The sequence below is a fragment of the Manis javanica genome, chromosome X (genome assembly GCF_040802235.1).
Source record: "Manis javanica isolate MJ-LG chromosome X, MJ_LKY, whole genome shotgun sequence".
In the NCBI taxonomy this organism is placed as follows: Eukaryota; Metazoa; Chordata; class Mammalia; order Pholidota; family Manidae; genus Manis; species Manis javanica.
In genome coordinates, this window is record NC_133174.1 from 72,937,165 (window position 1) to 72,958,572 (window position 21,408).

A 21,408-nucleotide genomic window follows, 5' to 3' on the forward strand; every position below is an offset into this window, starting at 1 on the left:
ACATCTTATGCTTCTTGATGGATGTATACAATGCCATCTATGAAGTATTGTTGCAAAAACTTGAACCCAGGTCTCACTAAGCACTGGGAGATAAATTACAGAGAACTAAGGAACATGTCTACTTTAATAAAAAATAAAAATTAGAAAAAATAAAAATTAATAAATAAAAATAAAATAAAATAAAATAAAGAACGTGTCAAAACCCACCATATGGGTGTATGCAGAAAAATCTAGACTGTGAGAAATTAGGACAAATAATTAAGTTTTTTTCCAACAAATAAATTGGGGAATATAAATGGAAAGAGAATCTATGAATTAAAGTGATTTGACACACATTATCCAAATGCTATGCATGCACCTTATTTGGATTGCATTTCTAACAAATACTGCTAAGGCAACTGGAGAATTTTGAACACTGGAAACTTGATGACATTAAGGCATAATTATTAATCTCTTAGGTATGGTAATGTGGTTGTATTTTTTAAATAGCCACCTTTTAGGGACATACAATGAAATATTTATGGTTGTAATAATACAACTTATGGGATCTCCTTCAAAATAATCTATGGAAAGGAGAGAGTGTAGGTGGGGCTATAGGAAAAACAAGATAGATCATGAACAGATAATTGTTAAAGCTGGGTGGTGGGAACATGCAAGTTCATTATCCTATTCACTTTATTTTTTATATGTTTGAACTTTTTCACCATGAAGACTCTTTAGAGAGATTTTCCACAAGCAGTCAGAACTTCTTACTGACCTACCTGTACAGTTCACACACATTCTGCCTCCCTCTTGCCATTATCCATGCTCCATGGGAAGGTGAGCCCTTTTGTTTGTGCACTAGGACCCATTGCCTCTCACCTATTCAAAGACGTCTTTCCAGTAATTCTCCATTTTTCACCTATCTACTGGATCAGCCCCAGTCAGTATCAAAACATTGCTATAATTGCTCATATTAAGGAAAAAGTCCCCTTTCACATCCTGGACCCCCTGCAGCTATTGTCCCATTCTTCTGCCCCATTTAAAGTAAAATTTCCTTAAAAGTTTTCCACATCCATAGTTCCCAATTCTTCCCATCCCATTCTCTCTACCAATTTCCCCATTTCATTTAGTAGCAACTCCATCCTTCCAGTTGTTCAAGCTGAAAACGTTGGAGTCATCCTTGACTTCTCTATTTCTCTATGCCCCACATCCAACCTCTCTAGAATCCATTCCAATTAGGATTTTACTACTACTGGAATTGATCAACTGAACTGCTCTTGCTAAGGTCACCAATGACCTCAATGACGCTAAATCTAGTTTCCATCTTACTTGAACTATTAGTAGCTTTTGCTGTAGCCTATCACTCCCTTCTCAATATAGTTTCTTCACTTGGCTTCCAAAATGACATACTGTACTAGATTTCCTTCTTCTTTGCTGGTCTCTCTTTCTCAATCTCCTTTGCTAGTTTAGTCTCACTTTTCTGATCTCTAAACAATTTACTTCCCTGGAGTTCAGTCCTTCTCTTTTATATCTACACCCTTCCTTGATCATCTCTAAATTTTACATTCCTATCCTGCACTTTTCCCCTGAAATCACACTCTACTTGGATATCTTACAGGCATCACAAAGTTAACAGGTCCATAACTGAACTCATTAAAAATGTGCTTCTTTTCTACCAATGTCCCCATTTCAATTGGTAGCAACTCCATCCTTCCAGTTGTTCAGGCTGAAAACTTTGGAGTCATCCTTCACTTCTCTATTTCTCTCTGACCCACATCCAATCTATCAGGAAATATATTAGATGTGTCTTTAAAATATATCTAGAATCTGACCATTTCTCACCACCCACTGCCACCACCAGGATCAAAGCCATTATTACCTCTCATCTGGATTGTTATAATTACTTCCTAAATGGTTTCCTTGCTTTACCCCTTGCTCGGCCATAGTCTACTCTAAACAGAACAGCAAGGACGAACCTTTTAAAATATATGTCACATAGTGTCACTCCCATAGCCATACCCATTAGGTTTTCCTTTCCCTGAGAGAAAAAGTCAAAGTTAACATAGGGTAAAAAGTCCATGATCTGAACAACTTTTATTTCTCTGATTCCAACCACACTGGCTTCCTTGCTATTCAGTCATACACTAACCAAATTCCTGTCTCAGGACCTTTACATTTACTGTTCCTTCCCCTTCAAATGTTTTTCTCCCAGATAACTACCTAGCTCACGCTCTAATCTCTTTGAAATGCTTGCTTAAGTGACAAATTCTCAGTAAGGTTTACCCTGAGCACTCTATTTTAAATTGCAAACCATCTCCCAAACTCTCATCCTTCCTCCCTGCTTCATCACTGTCTATCACACTACTCATTTTACCTTTTGTTCCCCTCCCTCCACATTAGAATTGAAGCAAAATGAAGTTATGGCTTTTTGTCTGTCCTGTTCAGACGTACTTCTAGTTCCTAGAACAGTGTTTGGCATACAGTAGGTACTCAATAAATATTTTTTTATTAATCAGTGAATGAATCTAGAGAGGCTGGAGGTAAACCGTACTAGCAGGGTTGACATATTCATTAAGTACAGTAGGCACCGTGCCTAGGACCCGTTATACCTCTAAAGGTCATGAAAATGTTTCAATTTGAATTTATTTTAAAATCAGAAGGGACTAGGGTAATATAATAATTTTAAAACAGAAGGAATTTAAAATTTTAAGTTTTAAAATCAGAAGGAATAGAGTAATAGAATAAAACTGAATAATATAACAATGAATCAAGACTGAATTATATTAGCTTTTATACCAACAGTCACAAAATATACTTTTTTGCATAGTCTAATGGAGGTACACAAAAGTACCTAGGGCCCATGAAATTCATGATGTGGTTTTGCATATTAGGTCTTATAGGCCTAGTTGTGCAGCTGGACTTTATTCGGTAGAATAAAGAGGAACCATTGAAGTATTTAAAGAGGATAGCAGAATGATTAGATTTGCATGTTTAAAAGATCTCTTTTATGGACTTGAAAAGAATAGACTGAAAGGGCAGAACTAGTTAAGAGAACTGTTGCAGTAATCCAGCCTGAAATATGGTTTAGGTCATAGGGATGAGGAATATAAAAAAATATTTAGAAGGTAGAATCAACAAGATCTTTCAATGACTACTCATTTTTAATAAAATAAATTTCAAACTCATTACAAGACCCTGAATGATCTGAGCTCTGCCTGCCTTCAACATCATCTTGTATTGCCTTCATGTACCATGATCAAGCTACATTGGCCTTCGTCCAGTTTCTTAAATGTTTTTTTTCTGGCCTTAGGCCTTTCACATTTGCTTGTTTTCTCTGTATCTCTTCTTCTGACTAAAGTTTTCTCAAACTTTAGGTCTAAGCCTAAATATCACATCCTCAGAGAGGATTTACCTGGGCACTCACTCCTTTCCTTTCACAGAACTTTCCAAAACTTGTACATATTTGTTTGTTAGTTTGTTTTATTATTTGTATCCCTCTACTAGGATGTAAGCTCCAAGAGACAGAGGCACACTACAGAAGTGTCTAGCACATAGTAGGCACTCAAAAAATATGAATGAATGAATGAATGACTTGAGATTTGGTTTTTTTCTAGTTTTTGGCCACTTTAAATAATGCTACTACAACTGTTCCTATGCATGTTTTGTTTTTGTGCTTATTAATGCATTTCTGATGTGTATAAAACTACGAGAATTGCTAGGTATCAGGTTTAGTATTACTACATTCAGTGCTACTATATTCAGCTTTAGTAGTACTGAAAAAGGGTTTTCCAAAGTGACTGTAACATTACAGAAAATAGTACTTCAGCGGTCACAAGTTAAGTGAATTTTACTTGGTTTGAAGTGTATTCCTATTATAGGAATTCAGGAAGCAGCAGGGGTATTTCTACAGTATGCCAGAGCCTATATGTACTAACTCACTAAAGCCAATTGTGTGCATTTCTTTCCAATTTTGCATTCAGCGATGTCACATTGGTAGCTTAAAACTGCCTACAGTGAGAGTATTTACACCTTGGAAATCAGGAAACAGTATAAATTAAGGTTCCCGTCTTCCCACAGACTGTTTACTAACATACTACCAGACTATTCTAAAGTACAAAGCAAGGTTTAAGTGAGTATATGGCCACTCACAGATATTAAGCCTAGAGTAAATCATTTCAGATTCTCAGCAGAGAATGTACGGAAGGGACATATTCAAATTGTTCTGTTAGTAAAGATGGTCATAAGATTAATAAAAATAGTTAATATTCATTGAGTTTTTACTATATATCAAGCATTGGACTATATTACAAGGATTCCTTCCAATTATCTATTTATTTATTTTTTATTTTGATATAATTAATCTACAATTACATGAGGAACATTATGTTTACTAGACTCCCCCCTTCACCAAGTCCCCCACACATACCCCATTAGTCACTGTCATTCAGCTTAGCAAGGTGCTGCAAAATCACTACCTGTCTTCTCCTTGTTGCAAAGCACCCCCCCCCCACATTATACATGCTAATCGTAAGGCCCCCATTCTTCTTCTCCTCACTTCTCCCTCCCTTCCCACGTATCCTCCCCAGTCCCTTTCCCTTTGGTAACTGTCAGGCCATTCTTGGGTTCTGTGATTCTGCTGCTGCTTTGTTCCTTGAGTTTTCCCTTTGTTCTTATATTCCACATATGAGTGAAATCATTTGGTACTTGTCTTTCTCCACCTGGCTTATCTCACTGAGCATAATACCCTGTAGCTCCATCCATGTTGTTGCAAATGGTAGGATTTGTTCTCTTCTTATGGCTGAATAATATTCCATTGTGTATATGTACCACATCTTCTTTATCCATTCATCTACTGATGGACACTTAGGTTGCTTCCATATCTTGGCTATTATAAATAGTGCTACGATAAACATAGGGGTGCATATATCTTTTTCAAACTGGGCTGCTGCATTCTTAGGGTAAATTCCTAGAAGTGGAATTCCTGGGTCAAATGGTAAGTCTATTTTGAGCATTTTGAGGAACCTCCATACTGCTTTCCACAATGGTTGAACTGATTTACATTCCCACCAGCAGTGTAGGAAGGCTTCCCTTTCTCCACAACCTTGCCAACATTTGTTGTTGTTTGTCTTTTGGATGGTAGCCATCCTTGCTGGTGTGAGATGATATCTCATTGTGGTTTTAATTTGCATTTCTCTGATGACAAGCGATGTGGAGCATCTTTTCATGTGTCTGTTGGCCATCTGAATTTCTTCTTTGGAGAACTGTCAGTTCAGCTCCTCTGCCCATTTATTAATTGGATTATTTGCTTTTTGTTTGTTGAGGTGCATGAGCTCTTGATATATTTTGAATGTCAACCCTTTATCAGATCTGTCATTTATGAATTTATTCTCCCATACTGTAGGATGCCTTTTGGTTCTATTGATGGTGTTCTTCGCTGTACAGAAACTTTTCAGCTTGATGTAGTCCCACTTGTTCATTTTTGCTTTTGTCTCCCTTGCCCAGGGAGATATGTTCATAAAGAAGTTGCTCATGGTTATGTCCAAGAGATTTGTGCCTATGTTTTTTTTTCTAAGAGTTTTATGTTTTCATGACTTACATTCAGGTCTTTGATCCATTTCAAATTTACTTTTGTGCATAGGATTAGGCAGTGATCCAGTTTCATTCTCTTACATATAGCTGTGCAGTTTTGCCAACACCAGCTGTTGAAGAGGCTGTCATTTCCCCATTGCATGTCCATGGCTCCTTTATCATATATTAATTGACCACATAAGATTGGGTTAATGTCTGGAGTCTTTATTCTGTTTCATTGGTCTGTGGCTCTGTTCTTGTGCCAGTACCAAATTGTCTTGATTGCTGTGGCTTTGTAGTAGAGCTTGAAGTTGGGGAGTGAGATCCCCCTCACTTTATTCTTCCTTCTCAGGATTGCTTTGGCTTCAGGGTTTTTGGTGGTTCCATATGAATATATGAATGTTAGAACTGTCTGTTCCAATTCATTAAACAATGCTGTTGGTAATTTGATAGGGATTGCATTGAATCGGTATATTGCTTTGGACAGGATGGCCATTTTCACAATATTAATTCTTCCTAGCCAAGAGCATGGGATGAGTTTCCATTTGTTAGTGTCCTCTTTAATTTCTCTTAAGAGTGTCTTGTAGTTTTTGGGGTATAGGTCTTTCACTTCCTTGGTTAGGTTTATTCCTAAGTAGTTTATTCTTTTTGATGCAATTGTGATTGGAATTGTTTCCCTGATTTCTCTTTCTATTAGTTCATTGTTAGTGTATAGGAAAGCCTCAGATTTCTGTGTATTAATGTTCCATCCTGCAACTTTGCTGTATTCCGATATTAGTTCTAGTAGTTTTAGAGTGGAGTCTTTAGGGTTTTTATATACAATATCATGTCATCTGCAAATAGTGACAGTTTGACTTTGTCTTTAACCATCTGTATGCCTTGTGTTTCTTTGTTTTGTCTAATTGACGTGGCTAGGACCTCCAGTACTATGTTGAATAACAGTGGGGAGATTGGACGTCCCTGTCTTGTTCCCAATCTTAGAGCAAAAGCTTTCAGCTTCTCACTGTTCAGTATGATGTTGGCTGTGGTTTTATCGAATATGGCTTTTATTATGTTGAGGTACGTGGCCTCTATACCCTTTTTGTTGAGAGTTTTTATCATGAATGGATGGTGAATTTTGTCAAATGCTTTTTCAGTGTCTATGGAGATGCTCATGTGATTTTTGTCTTTCTTTTCGTTTATGTGGTGGATGATGTTGATGGATTTCCGAATGTTGTACCATCCTTGCGTCCCTGAGATGAATCCCCATTAGTCATGCTGTATGATCTTTTTGATGTATTTTTTAATTCAGCTTTCCAATATTTTCTTGAGTATTTTTACATCTATGTTCATCAGAGATATTGGGCTGTAATTTTCTTTTTTGATGGGGTCTTTACCTGGTTTTGGTATTAGGGTGATGCTGGCTTCATAGAATGAGTTTGGCAGTAGTCCCGCCTTTTCTATTTTTTGGAAAACTTTAAGGAGAATGGGTATTATGTCTTCTCTGTGTGTCTGATAAAACTCTGTGGTAAATCCATCTGGCCCCAGGGTTTTGCTCTTGGGTAATTTTTTGATTACTGATTCAATTTCGTTGCTGGTAATTGGTCTATTTAGATTTTCTGTTTCTTCCTTGCTCCATTTTGGAAGGTTGTACTTTTCTAGGAAGTTGTCCATTTCTTCTAGGTTTTCCAGCTTGTTAGCATATAGTTTTTTGTAGTATTCTCTAGTAATTCTTTGTATTACTGTGGGGTCCGTCATGGTTTTTCCTTTCTCATTTCTGATTCTGTTGACGTGTGTAGATTCTTTTTTTCTCTTAATAAGTCTGGCTAGGGGATTCTCTGTTTTGTTTATTTTCTCAAAGAATCAGCTCTTGGTTTCATTGATTTTTTTCTACTGTTTTTTTGTTCTCAATTTTATTTAGTTTTTCTCTGATCTTTATTATGTCCCTCATTCTGCTGACTTTAGGACTCATTTGTTCGTCTTCACCCAATTTTGATAACTGTGACTTTAGACTATTCATTTGGGATTGTTTTTCCTTCTTTAAATATGCCTGGATTGCTATATACTTTCCTCTTAAGACTGCATTAGCTGCGCCCCACAGATGTTGGGCACTCTGTGTTGTTTTTGTCATTTGTTTCCATATATTGCTTCATCTCTATTTTGATTTGGTCATTGATCCATTGATTATTTAGGAGATGTTGTTAAGCCTCCATGTGTTTGTTAGCCTTTCTGCTTTCTTTGTACAGTTTATTTCTAGTTTTATACCTTTGTGGACTGAAAAGTTGGTTGGTAGAATTTCAATATTTTGGAATTTACTGAGGCTCTTTTTGTGGCCTATTATGTGGTCTATTCTGGAGAATGTTCCATATGCACTTGAGAAGAATGTGTATCCTGTTGCTTTTGGGTGTAGAGTTCTGCAGATGTTTATTAGGTCCATCTGTTCTAGTGTGTTGTTCAGTGCCTCTGTGTCCTTACTTATTTTCTGTCCAGTGGATCTGTCCTTTGGAGTGAGTGGCGTGTTGAAGTCTCCTAAAATAAATGCATTGTGTTCTATTTCCTCCTTTAATTCTGTTAGTATTTGTTTCACATATGCTGGTGCTCCTCTGTTGGGTGCATATATATTTATGATGGTTATATCCTCTTGTTGGATTAACCCCTTTATCATTAAGTATTGTCCTTCTTTATCTCTTGTGACTTTCTTTGTTTTGAAGTCTATTTTGTCTGATACTAATACTGTAACACCTGCTTTTTTCTCCCTGTTGTTTGCATGAAATATCTTTTTCCATCCCTTGACTTTTAGTCTATGCATGTCTTTGGGTTTGAGGTGAGTTTCTTGAAAGCAGCATATAGACAGGTCTTGCTTTTTTTTATCCATTCTGTTACTCTGTGTCTTTTGATTGGTGCATTCAGTCCATTTACATTTAGGGTGATTATTGAAAGATATGTACTCACTGCCATTGCAGGCTTTAGGTTTGTGGTTACCAAAGATTTAGGTTTAGCTTCTTTACTATCTTACTGTCTCACTTAACTCGCTTATTGAGCTATTATAAACACAGTCTGATGATTCTTTATTTCTCTCCCTTCTTATTCCTCCTCCTCCATTCTTTATATGGTAGGTGTTTTATTTTGTGCTCTTTTGTGTTTCCTTTGACTGCTTTTGTGGGTAGTTGATTTTATTTTTTGCCTTTACTTAGTATTTGATTGTTCTGCTTTCTTTGCTGTGATTTTATTTTTTCTGGTGACATCTATTTGGCCGTAGGAGTGCTTCCATCCAGAACAGTCCCTCCGTGGTTTGAGTGCTTATTTCCTCCTCCAGTTTGGGGAAGTTTTCAGCAATTATTTCTTCGAAGACACTTTGTATCCCATTTTCTCTCTCTTCTTCTGGTACCCCTATAATGCGAATATTGTTCTATTTGGATTGGTCACACAGTTCTCTTAATATTCTTTCATTCCTGAAGATCCTTTTATCTCTCTCTGCTTCAGCTTCTCTGCGTTCCTGTTCTCTGATTTCTATTCAATTAACAGCCTGTTGCATCTCGTCCATTCTGCTTTTAAGTCCTTCCAGAGATTGTATTACTTCTGTATTCTCCCTCCTTAGCTCCTGCATGTTTCTCTGAAGGTACATCAGCATGGTTATGTCCCTTATTTTGAATTCTTTTTCAGGAAGATTGGTTAAGTCCATCTCCCCAGTTTCCCTCTCAGGTGTATGTCTGTATGATTCTGGTCTGGGTCAAATTCTTCTGCCTTTTCATGGCAATAGAGGTAGTCATGGGCAGTTCGCACATGTGTCAGCTGGGAGAACAAATTCCCTTCCCTCTTGCTCCTCGCATTCCTCTCCTGGGAGAATGGCGACCCCTTTCAGCTTGTGCTGGGCAGCTGCATGTCTATGGGGTCTCTGTTTCTTGCCTGGGCAGCTGTGGAGGAAACTCCACTCAGCTCCTGTTGGTGTGGCTGCTCTCAGGCTGGTGCTCTGCTATGGTAGGGCCATGCTGGAGGGGGAACAGGTGGGAGGCTGCTTATCACTGTGAGGAACCTCTGAGCTGCACTGCTGCCCAGCGGGTTAGGGCACCCGGAGTTCCCTGGGATCCCAGCTGCTAGGCTGAGTGTACCAGGATGCTGCCATCCAGCTGTGATGCTCCTGTCTCTTTAAGACTTTCAAAAGGCACTTGCTTTTCTTTTGTCCCAGGGGCACCGGCTGTCGGGACCCACTTGCAGGGTTTACTGTTCTGTTTCCATAGTATCCAGCACCCCATGCACTGTGTGTCTACACTCCCAGTGCGGATGCCTAGGGCTGGGTATTTAGCAGTCCTGGGCTCCCTCTCCCTCCCCACTATGACTCCTCTCCTCCCACCAGAGATCTGGGGTGAGGGATGCCGCAGCTTGTGTCTTACCCCCTTCGTGAGGCGCTGGGTTCTCACAGGTGTAGATGTAGGCTGGCTGTTGTCCTGAATCTTCTGGTCTCTCTTTTAAGAATAGTTGTATTTGTTGTACTTTCAAAAATATATATGGTTTTTGGAGGAGATTTCCGCTGCCTTACTCATGCTGCCATTTTGGCTCTGCCAAGGATTCCTTTTTTTAATTCTCACATCAGTTCTCACAACTCTGAGGTAAAGTACCTTTTACTTTCCCATTTTGCAAATGAGGAAACTGAGGGACAGAGTATAAAGCATTTGCCCATCGTACCTAAAGTGGAAAGCAGTCCATGTGACTTTGCTCCTTCTTCTGTTTAAATGTTATATCTTTATAAGCTTGTAAGCTCCACAAGGGCAGAGTCTATCTCACATCTCTACTGTCAATGTCTAGAAGTGCCTGGTACTAAATCTTTATTGAATGAACAGGTGAATGAATGAGTAAATGACAGCTTGACTGAATGAATGACTCATTCTAGGCCTCAATGCCTCAGGTCTCTAAAACATTACATTGAGGGTTCAAGAGTTGTCCCTAGTCATTATATTTACTTTTTCTCATCTAATTCTGTCTTGAGCCCATTACAACTAGGCTTTTGTCCCCACCACTCTTCCAAAAGATATTTTGTTCAAGATCGATAACTTTCATATAGCCAAATGCAGTGATCACTCAGTAGCTGTTATCATACTCAAACTGTCTGTCCAGAATATTTGATACAGTTGAGCATTTTTTGGTAAAAACATTTTTTTTTGAGAGGGCATCTCTCATATTTATTGATCAAATGGTTGTTAACAACAATAAATTTCTGTATAGGGGACTCAATGCTCAATGCACAATCATTAATCCACCCCAAGCCTAATTCTCATCATTCTCCAATCTTCTGAAGCATAACAAACAAGTTCTTACATGGTGAACAAATTCTTACATAGTGAATAAGTTCTTACATGGTGAACAGTACAAGGGCAGTCATCACAGAAACTTTCAGTTTCGATCACACATTATGAACTATAAGCAATCAGGTCAAATATGAATATTCGTTTGATTTTTATACTTGATTTATAGGTGGATCCCACATTTCCCCCTTTATTATTATTATTATTTTTATTTTTAATAAAATGCTGAAGTGGTAGGTAGATGCAAGATAAAGGTAGAAAACATAGTTTAGTGTTGTAAGAGAGCAAATGTAGATGATTGGGTGTGTGCCTGTAGACTATGTGTTAATCCAAGCTAGACAAGGGCATTAAAACCTCCACAGATGCAGAAGATTTCTCTCAAAACAGGGGGGGTGAGGTTCTAAGCCTCACCACTGTTGATCCCCAATTTTGCACCTGATGGCCCCCCTGTGACTGTGCCTGTCTTAGGTTGTTCCTCCCTTGAGGAATCTTACCCGACTCTGGCTAACCAGTTATCTTCCGGGGCCATACAGGGAGATGTAAGTTGGTAAGTGAGAGAGAAGCCATATTGTTTTAAAAGGTTAGCTTTTTACTTCTTTGCAGATTTATGTCCTGTGGCTTCTATGCCCAGCATTTGTCTTGAGGTATCTTTACCACTTGGAGGAATTATGATACTTGGTAAATTCGATATGAGGCACGAATTCTATTTAAGGGTTGTAATTAGAAAGGAAGAAGAAAAGCTATAGAGGTAGCAGACTGAAGCAAACATGGGATTGATTATTTATTTGACATATCTTTTTGTAGAGTAACTTAAGCATGTATAGGTTTTAAACTACTAATTAAATTGCACACACACATTAACATAATAGAAATACAGTTACATAACCAAAGCAGATCTATAATTACCAGCCATCTCCAGTGAAGCCAAGAAAACCAGTTAGGAACCCTAGGCATTTGTGAAAATTTGTCTATTATATGATGGATATTTTCCAAGTGTACTTGAACAGTCTGAGAGAAATCAGACAAATTAAAACAACCCATTCCTGGTAACTATTCACATCTCATATGTTCTTTTAACAGAAGATAGTCTGTAGTTGTAAGATTTTGGAGTGCTACAACTTGCACTTCTCCTAATTATTGGTTGAGTTCCAACAGTATAGATCCAGTCAAATTTGTTGTTTTACTGAAAGCACCAGCCAGCTTAGATATCTCCTTCTTCATTCCAATGGCAAGTCCAAGAACTGGTGGGATGGATGCAGCTACAACTGCAGCATCGCCTGGATCTTTGTTGAGGTTTTTTGATGATCATCTTCTGGTATGTCTCTTCCAGAGAGTGCTGATGTTGGAAGTTCTTCTTCATATCGTATCTTAGTTCATTTTCTGGGTAGCCAAATTAGGCTTTGATCCTCTGTATAAACACAAACAGACCCTTTGCCCACACTTTGATATGCCCTTTATACCATTGTGTAGAACTCATTGGAGGTCACCACGCACGAACTGCTTTTTATTGTCTTTAATCTACACTTACATGAAGAATATTATGTTTACTAGGCTCTCCCCTATAACTGGTCCCCCCTATAAACCACTTTACAGTCACTCTCCATCAGCATAGCAAAATGTTGTAGAATCACTACTTGCCTTCTCTGTGTTGTACAGCCCTCCCCTTTCTCCCCACCTATGTATGCTAATGTTAATACCCACTGTCTTCTTCCCCCCCTTATCCCTCCCTACCCACCCATCCTCCCCATTGCCTTTCCCTTTGGTACCTGTTAGTCCATTTTTGGGTTCTGTAATTCCGCTGCTGTTTTGTTCCTTCAGTTTTTCCTTTGTTCCTATACTCCACAAATGAGTGAAATCATTTGGTATTTCTCTTTCTCCACTTGGCTTATTTCACTGAGCATAATACCCTCCAGCTCCATCCATGTTGCTGCAAATGCTAGGATTTGCCCTCCTCTTATGGCTGAGTAGTATTCCATTGTGTATATGTACCACATCTTCTTTATCAATTCATCTACCAATGGACATTTAGGTTGCTTCCAATTCTTGGCTATTGTAAATAGTGCTGCTATAAACACAGGGGTGCATCTGTCTTTCTCAAACTTGATTGTTGCATTCTTAGGGTAAATTCCTAGGAGTGGAATTCCTGGGTCAAATGGTAGGTCTGTTTTGAGCATTTTGATGAAACTCCATACTGCTTTCCACAATGGTTGAACTAATTTACATTCCCACCAGCAGTGTAGGAGGGTTCCCCTTTCTCCACAGCCTCGCCAACATTTGTTGTTGTTTGTCTTTTGGATGGCAGCCATCCTTACTGGTGTGAGGTAATATCTCACTGTTGTTTTAATTTGCATTTCTCTGATAATTAGCGATGTGGAGCATCTTTTCATGTGTTTGTTGGCCATCTGTATTTCTTTTTTGGAGAACTGTCTGTTCAGTTACTGTGCCCATTTTTTAATTGGACTATTTAATTTTTGTTTGTTGAGGCATGTGAGCTCTTTATATATTTTGGATGTCAAGCCTTTATTGGATCTGTCATTTACAAATATATTCTCCCATACTGTAGGGTTCCTTTTTGTTCTATTGATGGTGTCTTTTGCTGTACAGAAGCTTTTCAGCTTAATATAGTCCCATTTGTTCATTTTTGCTGTTCTTTTCCTTGCCCGGGGAGATATGTTCAAGAAGAGGTCACTCATGTTTATGACTAAAAGGTTTTTGCCTATGTTTTTTTCTAAGACTTTTATGGTTTCATGACTTGCATTCAGGTCTTTGATTCATTTCGAATTTACTTTTGTCTATGGGGTTAGACAGTGATCCAGTTTCATTCTCTAACATGTAGCTCTACAGTTTTGCCAGCACCATCTGTGGAAGAGACTCTCATTTCCCCATTGTAAGTCATATATTAATTGACCATATATGTTTGGGTTAATGTCTGGAGTCTCTAATCTGTTCCACTGGTCTGTGGCTCTGTTCTTGTGCCAGTACCAAATTGTCTTGATTACTATGGCTTTGTAGTAGAGCTTGAAGTTGGGGAGTGAGCTCCCCCCTACTTTATTCTTCTTTCTCAGGATTGCTTTGGCTATTCGCTGGTCTCTGGTGTTTCCATATGAATTTTTGAATTATTTGTTCCAGTTCATTGAAGAATGTTTGTGGTAGTTTCATAGGGATTGCATCAAATCTGTATATTGCTTTGGGTAGGATGGCCATTTTGATGATAATAATTCTTCTTAGCCATGAGCATGGGGTGAGTCTCCATTTGTTACTTTCCCCTTTAATTTCTCTTAAGAGTGACTTGTAGTTTTCAGGGTATAGTTCTTTCACTTCTTGAGTTAGGTTTAATCCTAGGTATTTTATTATTTTTGATGCAATTGTGAATGGAATTGTTTTCCTGATTTCTCTTTCTGTTTTTTCATTGTTAGTGTATAGGAAAGCCTCAGATTTCTGTGTGTTAATTTTGTATCCTGCAACTTTGCTGTATTCTGATATCAGTTCTAGTAGTTTTCGAGTGGAGTCTTTAGGGTTTTTTATGTACAATATCATGTCATCTGCAAATAGTGACTGTTTAACTTCTTCTTTACCAACCTGGATTCCTTGTATTTCTTTGTTTTGTCTGATTTCCGTGGCTAGGACATCTAGTACTATGTTAAATAGCAGTGGGGAGAGTGGGCATCCCTGTCTAGTTCCCTATCTCAGAGGAAAAGCTTTCAGCTTCTCACTGTTCAGTATGATGTTAGCTGTGGGTTTATCATATATGGCCTTTATTATGTTGAGGTCCTTGCCCTCTATTCCCATTTTGCTGAGAGTTTTTATCATGAATGGATGTTGAATTTTGTCAAATGCTTTTTCAGCATCTATGGAGATGATCATGTGGTTTTTGTCTTTCTTTTTGTTGATGTGGTGGATGATGTTGATGTATTTTCGAATGTTGTACTATCCTTGCATCCCTGGGATGAACCCCACTTGGTCATGGTGTATGATCCTTTTGATATACTGTTGAATTCTGTTTGCTAATATTTTATTGAGTATTTTTGCATCTACATTCATCAGGGATATTAGTCTGTAATTTTCTTTTTTGGTGGGGTCTTTGCCTGGTTTTGGTATTAAGGTGATGTTGGCTTCATAGAATGAGTTTGGGAGTATTCCCTCTTCTTCTATTTTTTGGAACATTTTAAGGAGAATGGGTATTATGTCTTCTCTGTGTGTCTGATAAAATTCCGAGGTAAATCTGTCCAGCCCTGGGGTTTTGTTCTTGGGTAGTTTTTTGATTACCGTTTCAATTTCTTTGCTCGTAATTGGTTTGTTTAACTTTTGTGTTTCTTCCTTGGTCAGTCTTGGAAGGTTGTATTTTTCTAGGAAGTTGTCCATTTCTTCTAGGTTTTCCAGCTTGTTGACATATAGGTTTTCATAGTAGTCTTTAATAATTCTTTGTATTTCTGTGGAGTCTGTCATGATTTTTCCATTCTCATTTCTGATTCTGTTGATTTGTGTTGATTCTCTTTTTCTCTTAATAAGTTTGGCTAGAGGCTTATCTATTTTATTTATTTTCTCAAAGAACCAGCTCTTGGTTTCGTTGACTTTTGCTATTGTTTTATTCTTCTCAATTTTGTTTATTTCTTCTCTGATCTTTATTATGTCCCTCCTTCTGCTGACTTTAGGTCTCATTTGTTCTTCTTTTTCCAGTTTCGATAATTGTGATGTTAGAATATTCATTTGTGATTGTTTTTCCTTCTTCAGGTGTGCCTGGATTGCTATATACTTTCCTCTTAAGACTGCTTTCGCTGTGTCCCACAGAAGTTGGGGCTTAGTGTTGTTGTTGTCATTTGTTTCTATATATTCCTTGATCTCTATTTTGATTTGTTCGTTGATCCATTGATTATTTAGTAGCATGTTTTTAAGCCTCCATGTGTTTGTGAGCTTTTTTGTTTTCTTTGTAGAATTTATTTCTAGTTTTATCCCTTTGTGGTCTGAAAAATTGGTTGGCAGAATTTCAATATTTTGGAATTTACTGAGGCTCTTTATGTGGCCTAGTATGTGGTCTATTCTGGAGAATGTTCCATGTGCACTTGAGAAGAATGTATATCCTGTTGCTTTTGGATGTAGAGTTCTATAGATGTCTATTAGGTCCATCTGTTCTAGTGTGTTTTTCAGTGCCTCTGTGTCTTTACTTATTTTCTGCCTGGTGGATCTATCCTTTGGGGTGAGTGGTGTGTAGAGGTCTCCTAAAATGAATGCATTGCAGTCTATTTCTCTCTTTAGTTCTGTTAGTATTTTTTTCACATATGCTGATGCTCCTGTGTTATGCACATATATATTTAGAATGGTTATATCCTCTTGTTGGACTGAGCCCTTCATCATTATGTAGTGTCCTTCTTTATCTCTTGTTATTTTCTTTGATTTGAAGTCTATTTTGTCTGATATTAGTCCTGCAACCCTGCTTCCTTCTCACTGTTGTTTGCCTGAAATATGTTTTTCCATCCCTTGACTTTTAGTCTGTGCATGTATTTGGGTTTGAGGTGAGTTTCTTCTAAGCAGCATATAGATGGGTCTTGCTTTTTTATCCATTCTATTACTCTGTGTCTTTTGATTGGTGCATTAAGGCCATTTACATTTAGGGTGACTATTGAGAGATATGTACTTATTGCCATTGCAGACTTTACATTCGTGATTACCAAAGGTTCAAGGTTAGCCTCTTTTGTATCTTACTGCCTAACTTAGCTCACTTATTGAGCTGTTATATACACTGTCTGGAGATTCTTTTCTTCTCTCCCTTCTTGTTCCTCCTCCTCCATTCTTCATATGTTGTGTGTTTTGCTCTACGCTCTTTTTAGTAGTGCTCCCATCTAGAGCAGTCCCTGTAAGATGCCCTGTAGAGTTGGTTTGTGGGAACCAAATTCCCTCAGCTTTTGCTTGTCTGGGAATTGTTTAATCCTGCCTTCATATTTAAATGAAAGTCATGCTGGATATAGTATCCTTGGTTCAAGGCCCTTCTGTTTCATTGTATTAAATATATCATGCCATTCTCTTCTGGCCTGTAGGGTTTCTGTTGAGATTTCTGATGATAGCCTGATGGGTTTTCCTTTATGTGTGACCTTTTTCTCTCTAGCTGCCTTTAAAACTCTTTCCTTGTCCTTGATCCTTGCTATTTTAATTATTAAGTGTCTTGGTGTTGTCCTCCTTGGATCCTTTCTGTTTGGGGTTTTGTGTATTTCCGTGGTCTGTTCGATTATTTCCTCCCCCAGTTTGGGGAAGTTTTCAACAATTATTTCTTCTAAGATACTTTGTATCCCTTTTCCTCTCTCTTCTTCTTCTGGAACCCCTATAATATGGATATCGTTCCTTTTGGATTGGTCACATAGTTCTCTTAGTATTGTTTCATTCCTGGAGATCTTTTTATCTCTTTCTATGTCAGTTTCTATACGTTCCTGTTTTCTGGTTTCTATTCCTTCAATGGCCTCTTGCATCTTAATCCATTCTGCTTATAAATCCTTCCAGGGTTTGTTTCACTTCTGTGATCTCCTTCCTGACATCTCTGATCTCCCTCCAGACTTCATCCCATTGCTCTTCCATTTTTCTCTGCATCTCTGTCAGCATGTTCATGATTTTTATTTTGAATTCTTTTTCAGGAAGTCTTGTTAGTTCTGTCTCCTTCTCAGGTGTTGACTCTGTGATCTTTGTCTGCCTGTAGTTTTGCCTTTTCATGGTGATAAACATAGTTTGTAGAGCTGGTACAAATAATGGCTGGAAGAACTTTCCTTCTTGTTGGTTTGTGGCCTTCCTCTCCTGGGAGAATAGCGACCTCTATTGTCTTGTGCTGGGCAGCTGTGTACACACAGGGCTTCTGCTTCCTGCCCAGCTGCTATGGAGTTTATCTCCATTGTTGCAGTGGATGTGGCCTTGCTCGGGCTGCTGCTCCAAAATGGTGGAGCCCCATTGGAGGGGGAGTGGCCAGGAGGCTATTTATCTCTGTAAGGGGCCTCCATGCTCCCTGCTTCCCAGGAGGTTAGAGTGCCCATAGATCCCCAGATTCCCTTCCTCTGGACTAAGTGTCCTGCCCTTGCTCTTTAAGACTTCCAAAAAGCACTCTCCAAACCAAAACAACAACAGCAACAACAACAACAACAAAAAGTTAAATAAATAATTTTTTAAAAAAAGAAAGAAAAACGCATGATTTTCTTTGTCCTCAGGTGCCGGTCTCAGGCACCTGCTCACCAGTCTTGCTGCCCTGTTTCCCTAGTATTGGGGTCCCTGTCCCTTTAAGACTTCCAAAAAGCACTCGCCAAAAAAAAAAAAAAAGAAGGAAAAAAAATGGCTGCTCCCGTTTCTTTGTTCTCTGGCATTGGCCTCAGGCACCCACTCACAGGTCCTGCCGCCCTGTTTCCTTAATATGCAGGACCTTGCGCATGCACTGTGTCTGCGCTCTGGTCTGGATGGCTGTGGCTGGGTGTTCAGCAGTCCTGGGCTCCTTCTCCCTCCCGCTCAGATCTCTCTCTTCCCGCTGGGAGCTGGGGAGAGGGGTGCTCAGGTTCCCCCGGGCTGTGGTTTGTATCTTACCCCCTTCGTGAGGTGCTGGGTTCTCACAGGTGTGGATGTGGTCTGGATGTTGTCCTGCGTCCTCTGGTCTCTATTTTAGGAAGAGTTGTCTTTGTTATATTTTCATAGATATATGTGGTTTTGGGATGAGATTTCTGCTGCTCTGCTCATGCCACCATCTTGGCTCCAGTAAAAACATTTTTTAAAAGTGATTTCTGAATATAATTTCAAACAGTGAAAATATTTACCTTGAAACTTTTGCTTCCAAGAAAGATGGAGTAAACACTTACTTCCCTTTATCTCCTGCTGGATTTAAATATAAAACCTGGACAAATTTCATGGAAAACTTTATGAGAACTCTGAAAAATAAACAGGAGCAGAAGGATCAGGGAGAAAAATCAGAATTAAATGTCATACTGAACCAGTGGTTAATTTACCTTTTTTTCCTCCTCTAACATTCCCTGGCCTGAACTTGATGCAACTTGAAACCTATAAGTGAGCACTGCAGTAGAGGGATTAAAAGCCACCTGAAATCCACTAGTTACAGTTGGAGGAGAGGAAAAGAGAATTCCTAAAGCTCAAAGAGAGTCAGAGTAAACACCATTTTTTTCTCTCCCTCATTTTTCTTTATTTAGTTGGTATAATCAAGCCAAGTGTCTGTTAAAACAAAAATATCAGCATATCCCATAGGATATAAACAAGACCCAAAATCTCAATGTATTACTCAAAATGTACAAGACACAAACCAAATTATTGGCATATGAAGATTGATGAAAATGTCAATTTACATGGGAAAAAACAATCAACAGACGATAATGATAAAATGACAAAGATGTTGGCATTATCTAACAAGGAATTTAAAGTAGCTATTACAAAAATACTCAAATAAGCAATCAAGAACACTGTGAGCCAAACATGAAAGTATTAGCAAAGAAATAGAATATAAAAGGTATAACCAAATGGAAATTTTAGAACTTAAAAATACAATAACCAAAAAAATTAAAATCCCACAAAATCTCACTTTCTGGATTCTATAGCAGAATAGAGATGACAGAAGAGGGAGTCACTGAATTTGAGATTAGACCAGTAGAAATTATCCAATCTGAACAACAAAAAGAAAAATGATTGGGAAAACCAGAAAAAGCCTTAGGGAACTGTGGGACAACAACAAAATGTCTAAACTTCATAGAATCAATATCTCAGAAGGACTGGAGAAAGTATGGTGCCAAAAGAGCATTCAAAGAAATAATGGCAGAAAATGTCCTAAAATTGGCAAATTATCTGACATAAGTATACACACCAAAAGAAGCTGAGTGGACCCTAAACAAGATATATCCCCCCAAAATCCAAGCCCAGGCACATTACAATCAAAGTGCTTAAGACTAAAGACAAAGAACAATTAAAAATTGAAATAAAAAAATTAAATATTTAGGTATAAATCCAGCAAAACATGTACAATGTTGCTGAAACTACAAAATGCTTATGAAATAACCCAAGAAAACACAAATAAATGGACATACTGTATCACATGAATTAGAAGAATGAACATAGTAAAGACATCAATTTTCCTAAGGAGCTATAGATTCACACAATGTCCATCAAAATCCCAGCAGAATCTTTTTATAAATATACACAAGGTGATACTAAAAGGAACAAGAATAGCTAAGACCATTTTGAGAAAGAAAAATGAGGTTTGGGAAAATCACATTACCCAATTTGGGGACTTACTAAAAAGCTAAATCAATCAAGTCAGTGTGGTATTGGTTAAGGGATAGATTCATACAGATCTATGGAACCTAATACATGGGACAGATACACACCTACATAATTATGGCCATCTGATTTTTACGAAGGTGCAAAATCTCTTTGGAGAAAGGATAGTCTTTTTAACAAATGCTGTTGGAGCCTCTGGTCATCCACATGCATAAAAATGAACCACAAACTCACTCACACTTCATGCAAAGATTAACTCAAAATAGACCATAGATGTGTATATATAAAGCTTAAAACAATAAAACTTTTAGAAAAAAGCATAGGTCAATACATTTGTGAGCTGAAATAGGCAAAGAATTCTGGGAATCTTCACCAAAGCAAAGTCTATACAAGAAAAAATGGTAAATTAGACTCCATCAAAATTAAAAACATCTGTTTTGCCAAAAACACTGTAAAGAAAAAGAAAAGGTCAGGTGATAATAGATAGAAAATATCTACAAGTCACATATATGATAAAGGACTTGATCCAAAATATATATTTTTAAAACTGTAGAATTCAACAAACAATAAGGAAACAACCAATTTAAAAGATGGGGAAAGAACTTGAACAGTCACTTCACCAAAGAGATTATGGCAAACAAGCACACAAAAAGATGTTGAACATCATTAGCCATCGGACAAATTCAAATTAACACACCGCAATGAGATATCACTGCACATCTACTAGACTATGTGAAATATAAAATAGTTACAACACCAAATGCTGGTGAGGATGCAGAGACATTGATTAGAGGGCTTGGGTGATGAGAGAATAAACTCCTTTACAGTTTTCCATCAGTCTTTCACCTAATGTTTCACCCACTGATGATCATTGCCTGGATTTGTTACTTCATTAGAGTTGTAAAATGGTGATTTTCTACATTTATTTTTATATTTCTTCTACAGTTATTAATTGTATTTCTTGTGAAAAGAAGAAATTTTACTCATCAAACTAGGTCTATTTGGTTGTCCTGAAATAGTCTGTCAGAAGCAGCAGAATAAAATACTGAGTTCTGTTAATTGCTAATTGTCAGAATAAAGAGTTGATATCTTATTTACTTCATATGCTATCCAATGAGATTTTTTTTAGGAGTAGGGGAGAATCTCTGTTTCTCTCTTTCAGTATCCTTAAAGTCATGATTTTAAAATATATTCCATCTGTTTCAATCACTTGCAGTGACTATTATTTTTTGAAGCTCTTGTGAACTTTTGACATGATTCCATTAGTCTTTGACTGTTTTCTTGCTCTAAATCTCAACTTATTTATCTCCTATCTCAAACCTGAAATTAGCTACTGCCC